General features: G+C 36.6%; 1 protein-coding gene and 1 long non-coding RNA gene across 2 annotated transcripts in view; one reads left to right on the top strand and one right to left on the bottom strand.

Annotated features, from left to right (window-relative positions):
- The window catches only part of PDZRN4 (PDZ domain containing ring finger 4), a 374,709-nt gene that overhangs the window by 165,583 nt on the left and 184,720 nt on the right, over positions 1-24,406 (bottom strand). The window lies entirely within an intron of this gene.
- LOC137202814 (uncharacterized) lies at positions 80-10,881 on the top strand. Its single transcript, XR_010932794.1, has 3 exons — positions 80-244; positions 3,368-3,444; positions 10,813-10,881. It is a non-coding gene; the product is annotated as an uncharacterized lncRNA (long non-coding RNA).

Below are 24,406 nucleotides of genomic sequence, written 5' to 3'. Positions count from 1 at the left end.
ATTCACATGCTGAAACCTAAGTGCAAAGTGTTGGAATTTGGTGATGGGGGCCTTTGGGAGGTTATTAGGTCATGAGGGCGGAACTCTCATGAGAGGGATCTTTGCCTTGTAAAAGAGATCCCAGAGAGCTAGTCCACCATTTAAGGACACAGGGAGAAGACAGCATCTATGAACCAGGAAGTGGGCTTTACCAGACACCAAATCTGTCGGTGTCTTGATCTTGGACTTCCCAGCCTCCAGAACTGTAAGAAATAAATTTCTGTTGTTTTTAAGCCACTTAGTCTATGGTATTCTGTTACAGCAGTCCAGAACAGACTAAGAAGATTGCTTTTATCAGTAAGTTTAAACATCAAGGCACAGGATGCTTTTAGGTAAGGGTATTATGGTAGTGTTTTGGGAAAAGTTTGCACGTATTTGGACTCAACTTCTAGAGCTGTTACAATATAAAAGGCCTGATCCAACACACACCTTCAGACCAGTTAGAATATTTACCCAGGGAAGAAAAACAATTCATTCCAGGCATTGTAACCCTCTCCGGTTGCTAAATCTGTCCAAATTTCTAGTTGTATATATATTAAAAAAAAATACATGTTGAGAAAAGTAAAAAAAAAAAAAAAAAAAAAATGCTTTTAATCAGAAAGAAAGTCCCTCTTTTGCCATTCTTGGTTTTCAGAAAAAAAGAAAAAGATTCTCTCATTTTCAACAGAAGAAAAATGCGTCTCTAAAATAAAAACTTAGTTACCAAACTTTAAACTATAGGAATATATAAGTATGTGGAAGAAGCAGGAGTAACTACGAAAATAAATCTAGTACATTTGTTTGCATTTTTAATTCAAATCTTCTTTTCCAATTTATACTATGTTTAAACTCTCAAATTTTAATGGCTTAGCTTAGGAAAAATATATTTGTCAATCTCAGAGGAAATATTTGGGTCTCCATCAGTCATACAGTTGTAAAGTCTTAGCAGAAAACTAAAATAATGGCTTTGCTTCTAGGTCCCGTGTCTGCCAGCCAGACTTAGTCTCTTTCAATCTACTTAAAATTTAAAACGAATGTAAAGTATACACATATTATACTTGCAAGCATGAAAATAGACAAAACTTAGAATAATTCTATTTCGAGAGTCAAGATCTTGATTATCTAAGCAGATAGTAAAATGTGACATTTTCAACAAATTCCTCCCATGATAAATGACCCTTTGTAAAACTGAAAGACATACTGTAACTCAGTGTTAAGGTTGCTATGGTAAAACATGTCTTCTGGACACAATTCCTCATTTCCAAATAACTGTGTTTTATCTACCACTAGGTAGCCGATTTCTTCCTTTAAATACATAAAAAAAGCATATCTATACTTAACAATACTTTCACAAAGTTGAAATTTCACCAAAAATGTTGGATGCTTTACGACAAAGGATGTTAGCTTTTACAAATTTGATGGTTGTCAATATTTTCCTATATACAGGCTAAGATATTTATTCATTGAACTTTTATTTGTATGTGGGCTGTGTATACTGCTGGACTCTAGGAAGAAAAGGCAAAGTTCCAAACCAGTAACTAAATTTTACAGTTTTCTTCACGTACATATGAAGAAAGTCCCATTGACTTTTCCTTCTGAATATCTCTCAGCTCTACTCTCATGTCATTTTTCTTTTTTTTTTTTTTTTAACATCCTTATTGGAGTATAATTTCTTTATAATGGTGTGCTAGTTTCTGCTCTATAACAAAGTGCATCAGCTATACATATACATATATCCCCATATCTCCTCCCTCTTGCATCTCCCTCCCTCCCTCCCTATCCCACCCCTCTAGGTGGTCACAAAGCACGGAGCTGATCTCCCTGTGTGATGCAGCTGCTTCCCACTAGCTATCTATTTTACATTTGGTAGTGTGTATACATCCATGCCACTCTCTCACTTCATCCCAGCTTACTGTTCCCCCTCCCCTTGTCCTCAAGTCCATTCTCAACATCTGCATCTTTATTCCTGTCCTGCCCCTAGATTCTTCATAACCTTTTGTTTTTTTTAAGATTCTATAGATATGTGTTAGCATACAGTATTTGTTTTTCTCTTTCTGAATTACTTCACTCTGTATGACAGACTCTAGGTCCATCCACCTCACTACAAATAACTTAATTTTGTTTCTTTTTATGGCTGAGTAATATTCCATTGTATATATGTGCCACATCTTCTTTATCCATTCATCTGTCAAAGGACACTTAGGTTGCTTCCATGTCCTGGCTATTGTAAATAGAGCTGCAATGAACATTGTGGTACATGTCATGTCTACACTTTTTACTGCAACCAACCAAGGTGAAATTATCATCATCTGAACTGTGCAAAACTGGCCCTATTGCATACACCCTGCCTCCTCCAACAGCTCGCACAGCTTCCATAGTTCATCTGTAATACAGGTAGATTTTAAAATACAAACTGGATCAGACCACATCCTTACCTTAAGGCTTCAGTAAATTCCTGGTGTCTTAAGGCTAAATACCTAAATCCATAACAGTGTTTTGCAAGGCCCAGCATGATTAACTCTATGCTTTTCCCTTCTCAGTTCTTGCTGTTCTCTTCAGTCATAGCCTTCATTCAAGTCTTCAAGTGTGCTCTGCCCTGTTCCCCGCAACCTCAGGACTTTGACTATGCCAGTCCTGAATGAAAACCCCTTTTCTTTGTCTCATGAATACCTACTCATCTCACAGTGTCTTCTGGGACACCCTTCCTTAGGCTCAAAATGAGATTATTGTCAGTTAGACATCACCGTAGCATTCTATATTTTTCCACCATGGAAGTTATCATAGTTTTAATTACTTTTGTGGAAACTTAATTAATACTTATCTTCCTAACTAAGCTCTTACTTCTAGATTTTTAAGTTTTAGATACTATGTTTTGATATTTTACAATGAACAATGAATATTTAACTCTTTACTCCCCTTCCAACTCTCTGATATTAATTGTTATATCACATTCTTTATTTAAGTCAATATTTAGTCATTACTTCACATATATATCATAGCCGAGCCATGTGGTATATTCTGATTACATTTCCTTTCTTACACAATGTCTTGTTTTTCCTCTTTTTTGTTTGTTCACTCAGTATGTATCTATGTTATCTCTACAACAGAGACTGCTAGTTGTCATTTGCTATCACACATCTCTTCTTCCAAAGTAAAAGAACTTCCAACTTCTAACTTGGTACATGATTACCCAAAAGACATTTCTCAAGGGCAGCCACGTTTCTGATCAATGCTATGTAAGTGACATGTCATATGGCAATTCTCAGCAACCTTCCTAAAATCACTGCTGCCTCATACCCTTTGTTCATTTTTCTTCATCATCCCTTTCTCCTTCCTGCCATCTTTCCAGCAGAAATAAAGTGGACATGATGACTGGAGATGAAGCAGTCATTTGGACCATAACAGGACCTTGGGAATGGAAGCCAGGTATGCCCATATATGTGGTTCAAGGGGGTCTTCTGTGATTGCTACATTACACATAAAATTGTATTTTTGTATACCCAGATATGGTGGGAAATATCTGTAGGAATTATTAGATTTTCAGTGAGGGAACTATAACCCTAGAGATATTGATTAAAGTTGGTCTAAAGCAATCTCTTTATTTTAAAGCTAAAGAAACTCCCCCAGAGAGATAACTTGTCTTACCAAAGATCATAGAGAAACGAATAGCAGATATTGGACTAGCTTGAGATCTTAGGCTCTTGGCCTTCTTTTCTAACCTTTCTCCTCAACTTCTTTGTCTCCTGTTAACCAGCAGAGTTCCTCTGAGCTATTATAACCTGGGAGAAAAGCTGCTGATCGCATTAAGAACTGGAATTAATAGGGGAAGAAAGTGAAACTAGAAGGACATAGCTACTCTATTTTGTTTACCTATAGGGCCTTGTGAAGAATTAACTAGGTTTAAATAAATGTCTTTTGATGTCTTTTACTTGAAATAGCATTCCTGCTTCAATTAAGCAGTATCTAGTGAAGTAATAAACGAATAGAATAAAATAAGCCAGAATTTGCTTACGCTCCAAGTTCTTTAACATGCTAAAAAGTCAACACCATGATGCAATGTCTGTGCTTTGGTTGATGAGTGCCCAATAAATGAGGAATCGATTGATTTTTTGTCAGCCAGTGAGAGAAGTCAGTCTGATCAATGCTATTTCTCATTCACAGGTGTGAGTTTTACTAATCTGACCCATGACTAAAAATAGAGAAACACCAGGGGAGGTAGTGTATCTCTAATGTGGCATGTGGGACTGCCATCTTTCTACTTCATCTTCAAGTTTCTGTCTTAAATGGGAAGATGTAGGAAGTGGGGCTAGAAAGGAAGACTGGTGCTGCAGATAGGATAGCTGTACTTACATCAGGGGGTAACACTGGTTTTTTTTGTTCTCACTTTCTAGGCATTAGTTTGGGAGAGCATAGGCTCCCCTTGCATGACATTTCCAACCGGATATGACCAACCCTTTCCCAGGTAGCTTCTATGGGCAACAGTGAAAGAGGCACTTTCTCACGTTAAGTCATTTAATCCTGACAACAGCCTTCTCTTCTTTAAAGATGAGGAAATTAAGGCCAAGAGAGATTCAACAGTCAGAGCCATTAAGCCATAACAGAATTCCAAGTTAAATCAGTCTTCCTTTACATCTCACTGCAGCATTCTTCCTCCTAGACAGGATACCAAAGAGAATACACTTCCTGACCTCCTAAATGCTAAAGAAAAGTCTGTATCAATTAAATTACGAATATGACAACATTTTAGCATTTCACTTCAGGCTAGGCCAAGAATGCATCAGAAGACTCAATAGTAAAATGGTGTAGCACTAGATATGTTAACTATATCTGCCTATGATAAAGAATTCCAAATAGTGGATTGTATTTAAAGGCTGAGTTATTAGGCAGAAGTTTCAGAATAGCCATTTTTATCTTTTTAATTATGTGTGTGTATGTATTTTCCAGGATATGAGAAAATAGAGGGTTTTTAGGAAGTCTTATGCTTATAGTTTTCAAGCAAAAACACTAAAGAAGGCTGTACATTATCATGCCCAACAAAACATGAAAAAAGAGTATTAGTCTGAAAGAAAACATGTGTCATTGTTCACATTTTTACAGTGTTTAATTTTCTCAAGAAGGTAGAAAGTTGAAGTGGAAGTTTTTACACTGTTATGGGTTGAATTGTGTCCCCCCCAAAACTATATTGAAGTCCTAGCCCCCAGTACCTCAGAATGTGACCTTATTTGGAGATAGGGTCATTGCAGATGTAATCAGTTAAGATCGGGTAGAGTGGGTCCCTAATCCAATACGACTGGTGTCCTGAGGAGAAGACAGTCATGTAAAGACACAGGGAGAAAGCATGTGAAGACGGAGGTGGAGATTGGAGTTATGCTGTGACAAGCTAAGGAATTACGAGACTCTACCAAAAGCTAGAAGAGGCAAGGAAGGCTCCTTCCTCGGAGGCTTCAGTAAGAACATGGCTAAGCTGACACCCTGACTTCAGACTTTTGGTTTCCAAAACTAGGAGGTAACAAATTTCTGTTGTTTTAAACTACCCAATTGGTAGTATTTTGTGAAGACAGCCCTATAAAATTAATACATATGTTAATACTGGTTGTCTCTGAGTTTCACTGAGAATATTGAAAAATATCCTTTTAAATATGTGAATCTTACTGGGAATACCAAGGAACTTTTCACATGTTGATATTTCTGAATCCTCATTTATAAGGTGGTAAATAATTGAAACACCAAAAAAAAAAAAGGTCAGAAATGACATCATATAAATAAATTCTACAGTAAGGGGAATAAATGTGTCTAAGAATAATAGAAGGAACACTTTTCATCAGTGCTCCCATAGCACCCTATGAATCCCTGTCTACTTCTCTTTTTCCCCAATGGACTGAGAAGTACTTCAGGATAGAAATCTTGTTTATTGGTAACTTCTGCACTCAGCCAGGTGCCTGGGGACCTGAGTTTAGTACTCAACAGATGTACTAAACAAATGAATATAGAAATAACAAAATAACATAGACTTTAACATTCTTTTAAAAAATAAGAGGTATTTAAAATGTATTTCCTAAAACAAAAGCATGGTAAGTCCCTTTATATAAAGGCTATAGATGATTCTTTTTAATATTACTAATTTCAACTTTTATTATATTTCTTTTTTAAATTAATTTTTATTGGAGTATAGTTAATTTACAATGTTGTGTTAGTTTCTGCTCTATAGCAAAGTGAATGAGTTATACATATATCCACTCTTTTTTTATTCTTTTCCCATATAGGTCATTACAGAATATTGAGTAGATTTCCCTGTGTGATACAGTAGGTTCTTAGTTAGTTATCAATTTTATATATAGTAGTGTGTATATGTCAGTCCCAATCTCCCAATTTATTCCCCCCCCCTTGGTAACCATAAATTTGTTTTCTACATCTGTGACTCTATTTCTGTTTTGTAAATAAGTTCACTTGTACCATTTTTTTTTGATTTCACATATAAGCAATATCATATGATATTTGTCTTTCTTTGTCTGACTTACTTCACTCAGTATGAGAATCTCTAGGTCCATCCATGTTGCTGCAAATGGCATTATTTTGTTCTTTTTTATGGCTGAGTAATATTCCATTGTATATATGTACCACTTTTTTTTTAACATCTTTATTGGAGTACAATTACTTTACAATGTTGTGTTAATTTCTGCTGTACAACAAAGTGAATCAGCTATACCTATACATATATCCCTATATCCCCTCCCTCTTGCATCTCCCTCCCACCCTCCCTATCCCACCCCTCTAGGTGGTCACAAAGTACAGAGCTGATCTCCCTGTGTGATGCAGCTGCTTTCCACTAGCTATCTATTTTACATTTGGTAGTGTATATATGTAAATGCTACTCTCTCACTTCGTCCCAGCTTGCCCTTCCCCCTCCCCATGTCCTCAAGTCCTTATCTACATCTGCGTCTTTATTCCTGTCCTGCCCCTAGGTTCATCAGAACCTTTTTTTTTTTTCCAAGATTCCATATATATGTGTTAGCATACGGTATTTGTTTTTCTCTTTCTGACTTACTTCACTCTGTATGACAGACTCTAGGTCTACCCACCTCACTACAAATAGCTCAGTTTTGTTTCTTTTTATGGCTGAGTAATATTCCATTGTATATATGTGCCACATCTTCTTTATCCATTCATCTGTCGAAGGACACTTAGGTTGCTTCCATGTCCTGGCTATTGTAAATAGAGCTGCAATGAACATTGTGGTACATGACTCTTTTTGAATTATGATTTTCTCAGGATATATGCCCAGTAGTGGGATTGCTGGGTCATATGGTAGTTCTATTTTTAGTTTTTTAAGGAACCTCCTTGCTGTTCTCCGTAGTGGCTGTATCAATTTACATTCCCACCAAAGTGCAAGAGGGGTCCCTTTTCTCCACACCCTCTCCAGCATTTATTGTTTGTAGATTTCCACTTTTTATCTCTATTCTTACATTTAGAAATATAATCAACCCTCTCTTTTTTTCTAATTGGAGTATAGTTGCTTTACAACGTTGTGTTAGTTTCTGCTATACAGTGAAGTGAATCAGCTGTATGTATACGTATATTCCCTCCGTCTTGGACCTCTCCCCCCACCCCCACCCATCTAGGTCATCACAGAGCAGCAAGCTGAGCTCCCTGTGCTATACAGCAAGTTCCCACTAGCTATCTATTTTACACAAGGTATTGTATATATGTCAATCCTAATCTCCCAGTTCGTCCCACTCTCCCTTTCCCCTGCTGTGTCCACATGTCCGTTCCCTTTTAAATGGAAAACTATTTGAAGTCAAAATTTATTGCATAATATAAATAGCTTGTTTTTGATACCACTTGGATTCCATTCATGTACTCAAGTAGCTTGGAACATTTATTTGCTGAATTTTTTCGAGTAAAGCTACCATAGGTTTTCATTTTTCAATTAAGCAAGCACCAATAATAGAAATGAATATTCTTCAGTCTCAAAAGTAATAATGAGAGAAAATATGGAGAGATAGAATAAGGGAAGAAAGTTCAAGAGTGAGAAAGAAGGAAGAGAAAGAGATAAGCAAACAGTAAATTTGCTCAATAGATCTTTGAAAGTTCCAAAAGATACCAGATTGCTTATGGGGAAAAATGTATAAAATTCTGACTTAAAAAGTCTTCAGTAAACCTCAGATTTCGATTAAAAGGGTCTTATAATCTTTCCGTTTTATGTGCTCATATTCAGCACAGCTCCTTAGAGAAGTACTCCTCCTTTGGATAAAATACCATGTTCACTTTCAAAGACTTCATCTCTTATGTTGAAAAGATGATGTTTTAATCAGCTCCCATACTCCCAGTTTGACAAAACTTGAATCTGTAAACTTACAGAATCACAGCTCCCCATATGATAGCAGTACTTCACTGGAAATGGCTTAAAATAAAAACCTGTTGTGCTGAAAAGAAAGCAATTTACAAACAGCTTTATCTTTATATTTCAAAATTCTTCTAAGTTGAAAACACTCAGTTTTTCATATGTGCAAATCAGTATCTTCCAAAAGTTTCCATGAATGTGAAATATCCCTTTCTTCATAGAATACAAAATGCTTAATTCTTCTATTCACTTCATGGTCTCAGTTCATCATGCTTTCTTGTTTATAATATCCATCTACTAAAATTATTCCTGTCATTTTATCCAGTTGATAAATACTGTCAAGGTAATTATTAACTGTATATTTCTTTACTCAGCTAACTGGCCTTATTATTAAACCTCACACTCTAAAAACTAATTGTATGTAAAGCCAACGGGCTGCATTTTAAGAATTTTAATTACTTTTCTATATCACTTTGTATTCTGTACCTAACAGCCAGGTAACACAGCTTCTACAATGATAAGCGGTTTAATTAGAAAGCTAAGATAAGAAAAATGTCTTTTACATTAACGAATTTGTTCATGCCAGTCACGTGATAACTTGGACTCATCTTTTCTTGCAGAATTTTAAAATGTAAAACGTTAATATTAGATGAACCTTACTTCCTAATAGTCTAGCAAAGGCTTTGTTAATATGTCATTGGTTCTTTCTCTTTTGTATATTTAAACAGTACAGTTGTAATTAGATTGCAAAACTGAGCCTGCCTTTAATCTTTGTGCCAGGCCAAACAAACAAGTTCTTTCTCACACTCCTAACCTGGCACGAGAATCACAAATGTAAGTAGACACAAAGTAGACGCAGATGTAAGCTGTGCGCTGCCAATAGCATGCCTGCCCTTTCCACAAACTGTCTCAGAGGACAGCCATTGATTTCCTAGTTATTATGAACATGAAATTATTGAATGACAGATGATAGAGTGTTAGGTCCTACAAGTATTTTCCCAAATGGGTTATCTAGCCAGGGTTGCCATGGTAACTCTGCTATTTGACAGACCTTCCCACAAAGAACCCTTTGCTCAGAATTCAGCATCAAATAGCTCTCTGCTTACTACAGGCTCCTGTTATATCACAGAACTTAGAAGCTTTCATATAAAGAAAAGAAGGGTTTTCTTGCTGGGTGAGTCTACTCTGGTCCAAAGTACTAACCTAAAACCAAGCTGAGATATTTTAGCCCAGTTTTTTTCCCAAGTGGATGAGGACTTTGCCAAGGGCTGGACACTGTACCATTAACAAAGGCAGTGTTAATTCACAGAAGATAAATTAATGGTTCTTAGAATACAGGGTCTGTGGGGAATATAAGTTCTGCATCACAACACACAACTCATTAGGAGGAACGAGGCTCACAAATCAGGCAGTTTTGCATCATCTAAAGGTTGTAGCATTTCTTGTCAGTACAATATTCACACTGTGAAGATGAAGTAGGGGTTGCATTTTTCTCTTTTATTTTTTTGTTGTCACACATACAGAAAATAAAATAACATTTTCAGATGAAAATAGTCTTTTTAAAGAAAATATTTTAAAAGGTAATTTTTCTAGTTGACGTGTCTCTTCTTAACTTTTGGCTTTACACTCGGCATTTTGGCCATGAGAGGTTTACATGCTGGTATTTTTAAGATGAGTTACCCGGGGTGAGTGTAAAACCATAATTTCATATCAAAACAACAAATTAAGGACATCATAATAGCTTGGTCAAGATGAAGGGAGCTACCCTGCTGCCACAAGTAAACTTTGATTTTTTTCTTTTCAACTGCTTCATTTCCTCATTTTCTTTTCTTCTTGCTAAATATAACTTTGCTCTCAAAAGACATTCTGGAAATGCAGAGCTTTAGTATTCTTACTCAGGAATACTCTGTTAGACTTATCTAACACTTGTATTTTAGTTTTTCTGAAGAATGTATCATCACTCAAAGGGAACAGCAGTTAGATTGAATTTTACATCCATTCAATGTTTTATAGGTGAAATTCCACAGGAATGGATACCAAAGATCACATTCTTCACATGTAGTAGCAACTCATCTTCAAGTTCCTATCCAAATTCTCCAGAGATGCCCAACACTGGTTTTATGACATTTTATAATCTTAAGCAGAGAGATCCAAAACAAAACTAATTTTAATTCATCTTAAGCTAAGAAAAAATGCCACATTCAACATTTTTTTCTTATATGGAGGAAACTTAAGCAAGTAATGATAGTATGTCATGTTTCTGATCGTATCGTACTAATTAGTTTTAATCAAATTTATTAATCTACAGTAGAGATTTAAAATAAAACAGAAGTCTAAATAAACCACAATTTAGGCAAACTGTTTGCTATTACAAATTTCAATTAACCTGAATCACAGGAAATTCAATTTTTTATTTGTACATGCTAATAACAAACAAATCTCTCTCTCTACAGATTTCTACTCAGAGCTCCAAACCAACATAGCCAATGGTCTACTGGGTGTTTCTATTGGGATTTCTACTGGGATGACCAAAAAGACACTTCAAATTTAATATGTTCCATCTTGAACTCTTGAATTAATTGAATTTCTCTTCCTTGCCCTTACCATTTCCCATACCAATAGCTGTCTTCTATACTACAAAATGGTAGGTTTATAATACGATGACTATTGTATTTTGTTGCATTTTATTTGCTTTGGTTTATCTGAAAATTGTGATAACCCTCAGAAGATGGAGAAAACAAAGTTTTTCTATGTGTAGAGCTGGTGGGGTTTGGGCTGGTACATGAATACGTCAAAGAGGTTAAATCCTGGCCTTTCACAGTATGCAATCAATAGATTTCCCCCAAAATTGAAAAACCAATGTGCAGCAATATAAGCAAAGTATTTAGGAACATGGAGGTAAATATCAGAAGAAATGTGTAGAGGTCTGGGATGTGGGGATGAGATAGACAATGGGACTCCTCTTTTTCACTACAAACCTTGTCATATATTTCAATTTTTTAGCCATAAACGTGTACTTTGAAAGAAATAAAACCCATCTTTTTTAAACCTAAAAAAAAGGTAACACCATTCACCCAACTGCCCATCCTAGAACTGGGGTGTCATCTGTGTTACCTCTCCTTGCCTCACTCTCTACATTCAATCAGTTACCAAGTGCTATTCATACCATCAAATTAAAATCTCTCATATTGCTCAATTCTTCTATCCTAGTCCAAGGCCTTCATGATCTTTCCTAGATCATGGTAGATCATGATAGACTCAGTCTCACTGTCCAATACAGACTCTATAAGGCAACAAATTAATCTTTATAAAGCATAAATCTGGTCAGGTCATCACTTCTCTACTTTAAACATTCTAATGCTTCTCCATTGCCTTCAAGACACAGTTTAATCATCTTAAACAGCATGCAAGACCATTCATGATCCAAATTTCACTAACATTTCAGTCTTATTCTTGGTCACTTCAGGATGTGTTTTCTCTAAACTCTGGTAAGATTGAACTTTTTTGTGTGTGTGTGGAAAATCATATATTTGACAAGGTCTAGTATCTAGAATATATAAAGGGCACTTACAACTCAACAACAAAAAGATAAAACAACTCAACTTAAAAGGGCAAAGGACTGGAATAGACATTTCTCCAAAGTAGACATATGAGTGGCCAATTGAACTATTTTTTAGGTTCCTGATTAGTACATGAGTTCTTTTGCCTCCAAGTCTTTTCATGTATTGTTTTCTTTGTGGTGTAGGATATTTTAAAATATCAAAATATTCTTTGCATACTCAACAGTTTGCATACTCTTGAGTTCTTTGCATACTCAACCCCTTGTAACTCTTTGTTGCCCCCACCTTTCAATTAATGTGGAGAACTCCCTTTTTTTATTCTAGGAAGGAATGATACAGTAGTAGGTCAAGAAGTTGAAAAAAAAATTAAAGAATACATTCTTGCCATTTAAATTTCAAAAGTTTAATCTTGGGGATGTGACAGACAGTAAACAGGGGGGAAAAATCATAAACTAGACAATGCATTTTAAAAGAAGTCTTTGAAGAGCAGCAGAGAAGTAAATGAAAGAGAGCTACACCTGAAATGGTCCATCACATTGAATGAGGATATTAGGAACGATGACTCACCTAAACTGTCAACTGAAAACCAGGTCAGAATGAGGAGTGCTCAGCAGATAATAGGTAGATAGAAGAACACATGGAAGGTCAGATCCGATACCACTATCTATTTTTCAGTTTTATTGAAATATAATTGACAAATAAAACTGTAAGATATTTAAAGTATACATGATGATTTAAATATGTATACATTATGAAAGGATTTCCCCCATCAAGTTAATTAACACATCTATCACCTCACATATTTACCATTTAAAAATCTTCTTTGGTGAGAACATTTAAGATTTACTCTCTTAACAAATTTCAATTAAATATTACAAACCATAGTCACCATGTTATACGTTAGATCCTGAGACCTTATTCATCTTGGAGTTTAAAGTTTGTACTATTTTACCAAATTCTTTCTAGCTCCCTCACTCCCCCATCCCCTGGCAACTGTTTTTCTACTCTCTGTTTCTATGAGCTGGATTTTGTCTTTAGATTCCATGTGTAAGTGATACCATGCATTATTTATCTTTTTTGTCTGGCTTATTTCAGTTAGCATAATGCCCTCCAGGTTCATCCATATTGTGGCAAATGAAAGGATTTCTTTCTTTTTAAAGGCTGAATAATATCCCTGTGTGTGTCTATCTATCTATCTATCTAATCTATCTCACATTTTCTTGATCCATTCATCCATTGACGGACACTTAGGTTGTTTCCATACCTTGGTTATTGTGAATAGTGCTGTAATGGGCAAAGATAAGTAATACATAAGATATTGACCCTGCCCTCAAAGGGCTTAGTATTTTCTGTTAATGTTTTTCTTATACAAAATAGAAAATAATCTTTTCATCTCTGAATAATCCCTGGTGATCAAAATCATTGACAATTCTGATTTTTGAGAGAGTATTAGTGCTCAATAAATTCAAATACTTTTGATGCCCCAGGGTGAGAGGAATGGGAAGAAGTTAGGACTGTAGTAATACGGGAGGGGCCCATCCACTGGGCATAAGACTTATATACTGACCTCAAAGGGTGCAGAGAATTTTTTACATGAGAGAGAAAGGAGGAATAGCCCCATAGTTGAAGGGCACAAAATGTGCAAGAGCCCTGAGGAATTTAAGGTTTCAAAAAGTGAAGAGGGTGGACTGTTTCTGGCTGAAGCATAGTTTGGGAAGAACTTTAGGAGATTAGATTTAAGATGAAAATCAGAGACAGAGTCATTTTGTGATAGCCTATAGACTTTGGACTTCATCTTGCAGATAATGCAGTTGGTATTAAGGAAAGTAGCATGCTTGGAAACTTATGCAGGCAAGGAGAAATTCTTGCCATACTGAAGAGACTGGAGGACATAATCCATAAAGAGGTTATTAGAACAAGCTAGATAAGGTATGAGGAGAGCCTACCGAACAGTGGGGAGTGGGAGTGGCAAAGAGGGGATGGATTTAAGAAGCCCTGTGAAGGCAACAATCTGTCTCAGTAAAGAAAGCTGAGTCAAAGGAGAAAGAAGCTGAGGGACAGTCTGAGATTTCTGATGGGATGACTAATGGACAGTGAATGCATGTAAAGAAAGCATTTTGTAAGTTACACATTCATAATAAAACTAATCAGTTTAGCACATGGCACAATATAAGGGCAAGTTAAAGAAACAACTGAAATGTGTTTATTACAGATGTTAGAGAAACTGATGTTATTACCACGAGCTACTGGAGAGAAGCTTTCCATTTCAAACAGCTTCCCTTAGTTCTCAGTAGACATTCATGAAATGTTTCCTGAATAAGGGAAATTGTGTATTTATTTGTTTGGCTATAAGCATGCAAAGTGTTAAGTTGATAACAATCTATGGCTTCATCGACAATTTAAATTTGTCTAGCAAGCAGATCCAAGTAATTATAAGGACAAACTTTTACCATTTACATAGAAAATCTGAATTGCCAGTAAGTGGATTTTTACTACACCTAAAGCACATTATGGCTAGCTACCTTTTTCAAGTGTACACATTTAAGTCCTTAGGAAGAATTTTTTTAAATGCTTATATCCTAAATAGATGTGAAAGCCAACTCTACTATAGAATCCAGAATCTCAAAAATGCAATAAAAAAAGAAGCCTAATTACAGTCAGGTTTAGATCTACCTCAAAAACACAAAAGATATAGATGCAAGTAAATCAAAGAAGGCATAATTTTAACCAAGAAGCTATATTTCTTCAGAACTATTTTAGCTTCTCAGACAGTTTTATTAAAAAATCGTTTTATACTACTTGTAAAGGAACATCTGTTCCTAAAGACACTTTTATAGAACAGGTCTTAATGAAATTATTTTTCAGTGAGGATTAGTTTAGATTTCACTGTAAGAAAGGATAAAATGATGCACTAGGGAAGTTTTATGAAGTTATCTCCCCCTGGCTACACCCCTCCCTCACCCCCCCATCTCTACCTCTGGTTGAAAGCTGTAAACATTTTAGGGCTGTGTTACAGTCCCAGAACAAAACAGAACACATAATAATATATTTTCAAACGGAAAAAAAAAAACCCCAAAAAACCCATGAGGTCTTAATTTCTAAAGTATGCCTTCTGCCCAGAGCACACCCTTGACAGTTTCTCGAATGTGTTGCAAATCACTTAAGACCAATTATTCAGATTTAGATGAATCTGAAGGCTCATCAGAAGAGTGTTAGTCAACTATTTCACATGAAGGCCAATTACATGTTTTCTATATCATTTCCTGATTACCCACTAAAATTTTGCTGATATTAGCCTATCCAAAATGCCTTTCTGGGACTTAGGTACCAACAGTGTCTATTACAAAATTCATCTATGGTTTCTGTCAGATTTAAGTTAAATGCACAGCAGGGGGAAAAATAGCTGCCAGAAAACAGCAGATTCAGTAGATATAGAAACAAAGAGAATGTATCTGTGTATTGCTCTCAGAGTCTTGCAACCAGAACCTGAGTTATCTGATAACAGCTTCATAACTGAAGGCTGCTCCAATATCCCTTTAGAGAAGTTGCACAATAGCTCCAGTTTAAAAGAGAGTGCCATTTTACATATGAAGCTGGCACAGGGGGCCAGGACCTTCTATTCCTCTGCCCTGCCTCACCTCCTCCTCTTTGCCGGGTCCTTTTAGGATGCACGGAATCTGCATTTTTAGGCTGAGGGAGCTGAAGACTCTACCCAAACAGGAATAAATGGATTTTACCCTAAAACTGAAAGGCCCACGGAACAATTAAGAAAGGAATGCAAGGGAGAAATTATTGCTTTTTTTCCTCTTCTGTTGATATTAATATCGTATATCACCATGGGCTGGAATAATTTTAAAAACCTACAGATCCGTAAAAATTTAAGTGTATAGCATTGAAAAAAACCAGGAAGATGACTGTCAAAAGTTAGTAAAATAGGCAGAAGAAATAAGAAACAGGATAAAGGGACACAATTTACCATTTAAATTTTGATATTCTTTTATCATTCTTATGTGAGCCTACGTTTTTACATTATAACATCTGTTAACAGTAATTTTTTTTTTAATGATGATAGTTTTTCCTTTCTTCTTTTTACATACCTTGGTCAGTTTTATTTTTGACAATCAAACAGCATTATTTGTGTACTAAAAACAATTCATAAGTTTTAACAGATCAAATAAAATATCAGTATTCTTGTATATACTGATATATATTATGTATATTACATAACATTATATATACTATATATAATACTATTATAGTAGGTATATTATATATACTAGTACATATAATAAACACTTTATTTTTGTACCTTTCTTGTTTTCTACTTTTTCCTAAGACCTAATGACTCAAAACATTAAACATAATGCAAATAAGGAAAAATACTGAAAGAGCTTGTCTTTGCAACTGCTTGTTTTATAGCTGAGAATGTTTTATGGATACATTGGTGCAGATGAGATGAAAATAGTCTCTTTGAGTTTAACTTAAAAAAATTACTTTAGAATTAGGACAGTAAAGGAAGATTCTCAAACTAGTTAAGTCAACTTTCATGCAACCAAAAAATACTTACTGAGTACCTTATGTGTCAGACACTGTTGTAATTTCTGGAATAAATACTTTCATATTGTAATTTACTTGTATGAAATAAATGGGGAGAAAACTCTATATCTTTGAATTTCTAACCCCCTGGGAAATTGACTAGGCTTCAATTTCAATATAAATTAAACTAGTATATAACGTTTGATATTTGACAAAAGCACAAAAAGTTTACTAACTGGAAGTTATACAAAAGTTATAGCTTAGGGCATTTGTAAGTCATTATAATTCTTGATTCAAATTAGAACAGCTCAAGACATCATGCATCTTTTTGTTATGATTTGATCTGTTCATTTCTTCACATGGTGGTCTAAGATTTTCTTAGAAAAGGAACAACAGATCTAGGTTCTTCTTATTTCTCTCCCTTTACTTCCTTCCCAAATTTGAAATAGTTATTTTTCTCCAATCACTGACTTCACATATACTTTGTCCTACTATCCCACCCTTTATGACACCTTCAGCAAATCCTGTAGTTTCCCAGTCACCTTCTGTTATTAAAAGTTCTATCTGACCTAATTTAAATCTCTAGTCTCATGACTGCTTAACTCACTCTTTCTTGATGCCAGCCAGACTTGGGACCTGGGGCGACCTGTTTTGGGAAGCAAAGGGGTTTTGCCAACATGGGTATATTTTAAAATTCAGTGTCATATTAAGAACAGAGGAGTAATAGTGTTGATAATAAAACCCAAAATTCACAGATCATATCTTATGTACCAGGTACTTTGCTAGAAGAATTATATTTATACCTCCACTCTTTACATCATCTCTGAGGCACAGACATGGTTAATAACATGCTCAACGTCACCCAGCTAGTTGGCAGCTGAGTTAGGATTTGAATTTGAGTATTTATGGCTCTAAAGCTTGTGTTTTTTTTTTTTACCATATACGTCTTTTCTCTAAGTGGTCATTTTGTGTACCGTTTAACCATAAGATATAGTCCAAAGGGACAGAATAACTTATATTCATGTAATAAAGGAGTAAAAAGAGAATATAAGTGGCTTATAAAATAAACTACCACTTTTTAATAATAATCGAATAAAGACACAGACTTACTAGAGAATGGACTTGAGGATATGGGGAGGGGGAAGGATAAGCTGTGACAAAGCGAGAGAGTGGCATGGACATATATACACTACCAAACGTAAGGTACATAGCTAGTGGGAAGCAGCCGCATAGCACAGGGAGATCAGCTCAGTGCTTTGTGACCGCCTGGAGGGGTGGGATAGGGAGGGTGGGAGGGAGAGAGACGCAAGAGGGAAGAGATATGGGAACATATGTATATGTATAACTGATTCACTTTGTTATAAAGCAGGAACTAACACACCATTGTAAAGAAATTATACTCCAATAAAGATGTAAAAAAAGAATACTCGAAATTCTGTAAGGGCATAGAGATCAATATATAATAGCAGAATTTTAAAATGTCCGTCAGCTAGAGTTGTTTTTGTTTTTAAGAGCGGCAGTAACCTGGAAAACAAAATGCGGGTTCTTCAAGTTTCTCTGGCACTTTCTCAAAACTGAATCTATTAAAAACTACTGAATTCTAAAATAATTAAACACAGCATTTTTCCCCCAGCTTGACTTGTCAATCCTATTAGACCAAAGTCTAATTAAGAGCAGAAAAGTGGTTATTTTATCTGCCAAATGAAAATAATTTAGTGCAAGTTAATAAGGGTTGGCTTATTATTGATTGGCCATTTTGATTCCAGCTTGTTATAATAGTAGAAATTGCTTTCAGAAGATGTACTCATTTTGCCAGTCATTTATAAGCATGGAACAAAGAAAGAATCCTTTGTTGTGCCTATTTGGGGATTGAAAATAGGATGAAGATACAGTAGAGTACAAAGCTAAACACACCCTTAGAAATCACAACTTTATCCAAGGTGAAGGAAGAAGAAAGATAATAAAGTGATTCAAATGTTTCTTGAGTTTGTTATTTTACCACAAAGTCGTTCAATTAACAAAATCAAATATGAGAGTGATTTAAAAGTAGAACTTGCCAAAAAAAAGGTACTTTAAAACAAGCATTTATTGCTTACTAGTAGAATGTATATACCTGCCAAATTACACATGCCACTTTAAAACTGCCTCACATGAGCAAAAGAGTAAAAACTAATTATCATAAAAACCGTATTTGTGCAGTTTTTATTGATATTACACTGTAATGATTTCTAATTAGTATGCTTCATAAAATAACATTAGTAAGACTGACCCTCAAACTTACTCTCAATTACCTGACTTTCTCACTGAGCACTCTATTTTGTAACTGTTTTAAAATATGTCCTAGATTCTCTAGGATAGCATATGAATAGACAATGGAAAATTCCATGGACATAAAGAACTTTTTCATTTACTTACAAAGGCGAGCTGGGAAGTAGATCTTCCCCAGGACAGCTTTCTGATGACACTGCAGCCCTGCCAACTCCATGACTGTAACCTCACAAGAGACTTTGGGCCAGAAAACAGCCAGCTATGTTGCTTCTGAATTCTTGACCCACAAAGACTGTAAGATAATAAATGTTTGTTGTTTTTTTTTTTAGGTCTCTTTAGAATTTATTTATTTATTTTTTGTTTGCTGTTTTTAACTGATAAAATCTGGGGTTTTTAAAAATAAATTTGTTTATTTTATTTATTTATCTTTGGCTGTGTTGGGTCTTCATTGCTGCGTGTGAGCTTTCTCTAGTTGAGGCGAGCGGGGGCTACTCTTTGTTGTGGTGCACGTGCTTCTTATTGCGGTGGCTTCTCTTGTTGTGGAGCAAGGGCTCTAGGCATGTGGGCTTCAGTAGTTGTGGTGCGTGTGCTTCAGCAGTTGTGGCACACGGGCTTACTTGCTCCGCGGCATGTGGAATCTTCCCGGACACAGGGCTTGAACCCTCGTTCCCTGTATTGGCAGACAAATTCTCAACCACTGTGCGCCACCAGAGAAGTCGCTAGATTTGGGTTTTTTTTTACATAACAATAGAAAACTAATACAGATTTTGGTGCCTGGAGGTGGAGTGCTGCCATGAAAAGCAAACTCAAATGTGGAGGCAGCACTGAGACCATGCAGTGAGCTTTTAGGAGGGTGTAGTAAGAGCCTAAAGTGCCTTAAAAAAACTGTCTCGTGGTGTTTGATAGGACTGTAGGGGAGGATTTGCAGCAAAGTGAAGTAAATGTTACTGGAAATTGGAGAAAAGGAGATCCTTGTTATGTAGTGGCAGTAAAGTGTAGCAACCCTGTTACCTTCAGTAGCGTGGAAATAAATGAATTATCTAATAAACTGGGTGGTCTAGTTAAAGGCATGTCCAAGCAAAGTGTTAAAGTTGCTTTGTGGTTTCTTATTCCCGCTTAGAGTAAATTGCAAAAGTATAAAGATGAACTAAAGGAAGGACTGTTAAAAGGAGATGGGAATTGATAGTTTTGAGAATTCTTACCATTTTCATATGGCACATGATACTAAAATTAAGAGAAGACTTCTGAGAAAAGATGAAATCCAGGGTACTGCCAAGAAAACCTGGTCCAAAGGTGAAGCAAAGGCTATCCCTGTGAGATATTGCCTCAATGTACTATCCAGTCAAGCAAAAGGCCTCTAAAAAGAGCAGGGATGTGCCCACTCTTCCAACTAAACAAGACTTCTAGAAATATTAAGGGTGTAGTTGTTCCTCAGTGTTCACAAAGTAAAGGAGGGTTTATCTCAAAGATAATTTTGAGTGTAGCTTTTGTCTAACAGAGTAGACACCAGTAAGATTCACAAAGTTTTGAAATAATTATATATTTGGATACATCATCAGCTTAGACTGAAACGGACAGAGAGATAGCACAAAATGGAATATGACTTTTTGACTCCAAAGTTCTGCTTGCTGGAATCAGGCAAAGAAAACTACTCAGCTGCAGCCATCTACTAACTTGCAGGAAAAATGAAGGATGACTCAGAGCCCGAAAGTGGAGCTGAGAGCTATGAAGACTCATTCCCAGACCTTGAGACCTAATCAAGGAATTTTGGAATTGCTGTGGATCAGCGACTCCTTTATGTCGCCCATTTCCCCCATTTTTTGAACAGGAATGTCTATATCAGTTACCTGATACCTGTGATACTATTGTATTTTGGATGTGTGGGGAGCAGATAACTTGCCTCTTTAGTTTTGTAGATCTACATATTGAGAGGAACTGTATTCAAGAAGCTTTGTTTAAGATCCATAGTGGAGGAGATTCATCTATACCTAGACTTGATTTAGATGATGAGATTCTGAATTTAGAGCTGTTGCTTTGAAGCACTTGGGGGGCCTTGGGAGAAGTGAGTGTATTTTGCTTGTGGGCGCAATGTGAATAAATTTACATCCAGAAAGTGGACTGTGGTGGTTACAAACATTTCTTGATACTCCTCCCTTCAAGAGGTGGAGTGTATTATACCTCCCCTTGGGTGTGGGCCGAATTTACTAATTCGCTTCTAATGGGTAGAATATGGCAGAACTGATGCTATGCCACTCTTAAATTAGGTCACAAAAGACCATAGCTTCTGGTTTGGGTGCATCTCTCTCTCTCTCTCTCCCTCTCTCTCTCTCTCTCTCTCAGATCACTTGCTCTGGGGGAAGTCAGCGGCCACATCATGAAGTCACTCAGGCAACCTGTAGTGAAGCCCACTGGTAAGGAAGTGAAGTGCTTGGTCATCAGTCAGTGAGGAGCTAAGGCCTGCCAACAACCATGTGAGTGACATTGGAAGCAAAACCTCCCGAGTTCAGTCTTCAGGTGAGACTGCAGCTTTGGCCAAGAGCTTGGCTGCAATCTCAAGAGACCCCAAACCAGAATCAGGCAGCTAAACTGCGGCCAGATTCCTGAACTACAGAAAGAGTGAGAAAATAATGCTTGTAGTTTTAAGCTGCTACCTTTTGGAGAAATTTGTTGTTTAATAATAATAATAACAATAAAACAATACACTGCTCTTAGAAGGCAGAGATAGCATTTTCAGGGATTTCTAAGTCAAGATTATATGAAGTCTTACAGCTTCCACTTATTCCTCTCAGAAGACTCACTCTTGGAACACTGTCTTTGGGAGTCTCCTGATCTGCTACATAAGAAATGTGGCTGCCCTAAAACTGTCACTGTAAAGATGCCACATGTAGGTCCCTGTTTATCAGTCCTAGCTGAGCCCAGCCACATGACCACTCTGGCTAAGGCACCAGACATGGGAGTGAAGTGGTCTTAGGTCCTCCAGATCAGCCCATCTTCCAGCCAGATATCACTACATAATCTTAGTTAACCCAATAGAAAGAGAACATTCACTCTTCAGGTCTTGTCTGAATTCTTAGCCCAGCAAAATCATGACATATAATAAAATGGTTGCTGTGGTAAGCCACTAAGTTTGGAGGACTTATTATATAACTACCTGTATAGTTACCATTTCTATTCTAGGATAAGCATTCGGTTACACAGCGACACATAATCAGAAAAGCCACCATTTCCATACCAGAAGAGCTCCTAGACCCTTGGAAGCCCACTTTTCTTTTTTCTTTTTTTTGCGGTATGCGGGCCTGTCACTGCTGTGGCCTCTCCCGTTGCGGAGCACGGGCTCCGGACGCGCAGGCTCAGTGGCCATGGCTCACGGGTCCAGCCACTCTGCGGCATGTGGGATCTTCCCGGACCGGGGCACGAACCCGTGTCCCCTGCATCGGCAGGCAGACTCTCAACCATTGCGCCACCAGGGAAGCTCCCACTTTTCTTTTTTAATTAGGAGTAGGCATCCCACTATTCAGTTTTCCAAATATGTAATACTTACTACAACTAACTGGGTTACACCACAGTTACAAATAGCCATGACAATGAAGTAAGCCTTTTAAATGAATCTAATATGTTCATGCATTTACCCAACAAACAATTATTAGCCTCAGACCAATTATAGTGTTGAAAAGAAAATAATTGTTACATAACCATTATTGTGCTAGGTGTTGTATACAACTACAAGAATCTAACATGATTTAAAAAGAGGGCAAAGTGCTACTTACTATATGGTAAATCCTATCAATTAAGATAAGCACTCAGTGAAGGAACCAGAGAGGAGCTGAAAGGATTTAGTAGAATAGAGAGTGTTTTCATGCCACAGTTACTGGTGGTAAGGAGACCATTATCCTAGTATTATCACAGTAAATACACGATGCCCAGGGCACTGCAGGCACACAATACATCTGAATGAATTTTGAATGAATGCATATAGCACATGCTAGTAGAATTCAGTGACTAAGTGTATTGCCTTGATTCTTGTTTACAGGCTAACTCTAAAGTTAGATAAAGGGATTTTTTTACACAATCCGTGCTACCTCATCTTGTGGTTTGGTGTTAAAGCCACAGCTAATAGTAAACTGTTCTTTTGCAATTCCTGTAGCTCCATTAGGAATCTTGCTGAAAGAAATGGCCGGTAAAGGATAAGGCTCCAGTGTTCCTGGATTTTCTGACCATACGCCATTAATCTTACAACTATTCAATAGGTGATAGATAGTTCTCTTTCTTGGTAACTTCTATGATGATTAGGACTTACGTAAAGGGAGGGCATTCTGGAAGGAATAATGGTGTGAACATAGATCCAACAAGAGGAACACACAGAGGACATTTTGGGAATAAGGAGGCTTTAGGTACAACGCATTTCAAATAGCTTTCGGTGAACCACTGGCAAGCTGTGCCGTCAAGTTATTGTGATATAACCAGTCTTTGAAATGAAATATTGAAATAGAATAAAGTATCAAAGAGCATCACAGAAAATAGGAGTGGGTCTTTTTAGAATAATATTTAAGTTGTGGGTGTATGATATATCTCTGTGTATACTGAGTCCCAGTGAATAATCTTTTCCTTCTCTGGGTCATGATTGAAGTAGTTTGAGAACCACTGTCCTAGGAGAACATCAGCAGAAGCTACTGGGGGATCTGGAATTACGGAACCAAAGCTTTTATTCTACTCTTTAATCAAAGCAAATCCTTCAGGACATATTCATGATTTAATTCATCCCTAAGCATTAAATTCTCAAGAATTCTGATATCAGTACATTTTATATGGCCTAATTTTATTAAGAATCACAAAATACAGGTTTCTTTATTTTAGTGGATATAAAATCTATAACATAAAGCTATACTATAACTTTCCCATTTTTTCAATTTTACATAGTCTCCCTAAAGCCCTGTGCTACTATAAAAGATATAATATGATTTGAAACAAACATCACTCCAGGGCTTCCTCATCTTCATCACTTGTTGGTTTTTGACCTTGACACTTATTCAATTAGAAGTGACTCGCCCATCATGCACTCCTTTGCTAAAGTCAGCCTTTTCACACCAAGGAGAAAGCTATTCAGTTAGTAAAGATTTTTCAATAAACCCAGGGCCAAAAAAAAAAAAAAAATCTTACAATGTTAGGGCTTATAAACTAGTGGTTGGGGGAGGGGTCCATTTCCCAGATGCTACCATTCCTCCCAGTGTTATGACACTCAGTGAATTGATGTTATCAGGAGGGTCCACAAATAATCTGCAGGCAAATAAATTGCTTCAAAATGTCCCAGATTGTGAGGTTATTTAATCTGTTCCCTGATGTGTGTCTCAAGTACGTAAGGTGGCTCAAGCCCTTCTCAGTTATCGTGTCAATTCTCCCTTGGTCTCAGAATACAGGTGAGCAAAATGTCCACCTCACATACTGGCCATACAGTAAGCTGGGAGAGAGGAGGACTTGTTAAGATTGTCAAGTACCATTCACAAATTTATGCCTGTGGAGTTGTTCCCCCTGAAAGGGAACCAAATAAGTCATGCTTTTTGAAAATTGCTTATGACAGCTTTTCAGTCTGCTTTAGGCTGGCTCTCCGTGGTGATTTGTATTTTCATATACTGCTCATACATTAAAAAATTTACACCTGTCAGGTACTGACAGAGTGCCTCCATCC

This window comes from Pseudorca crassidens, chromosome 11 (genome assembly GCF_039906515.1).
Source record: "Pseudorca crassidens isolate mPseCra1 chromosome 11, mPseCra1.hap1, whole genome shotgun sequence".
In the NCBI taxonomy this organism is placed as follows: domain Eukaryota; kingdom Metazoa; phylum Chordata; class Mammalia; order Artiodactyla; family Delphinidae; genus Pseudorca; species Pseudorca crassidens.
The sequence above is the reverse complement of the archived record's forward strand: the minus strand, read 5'-3'. Positions and strand labels throughout refer to the sequence as shown.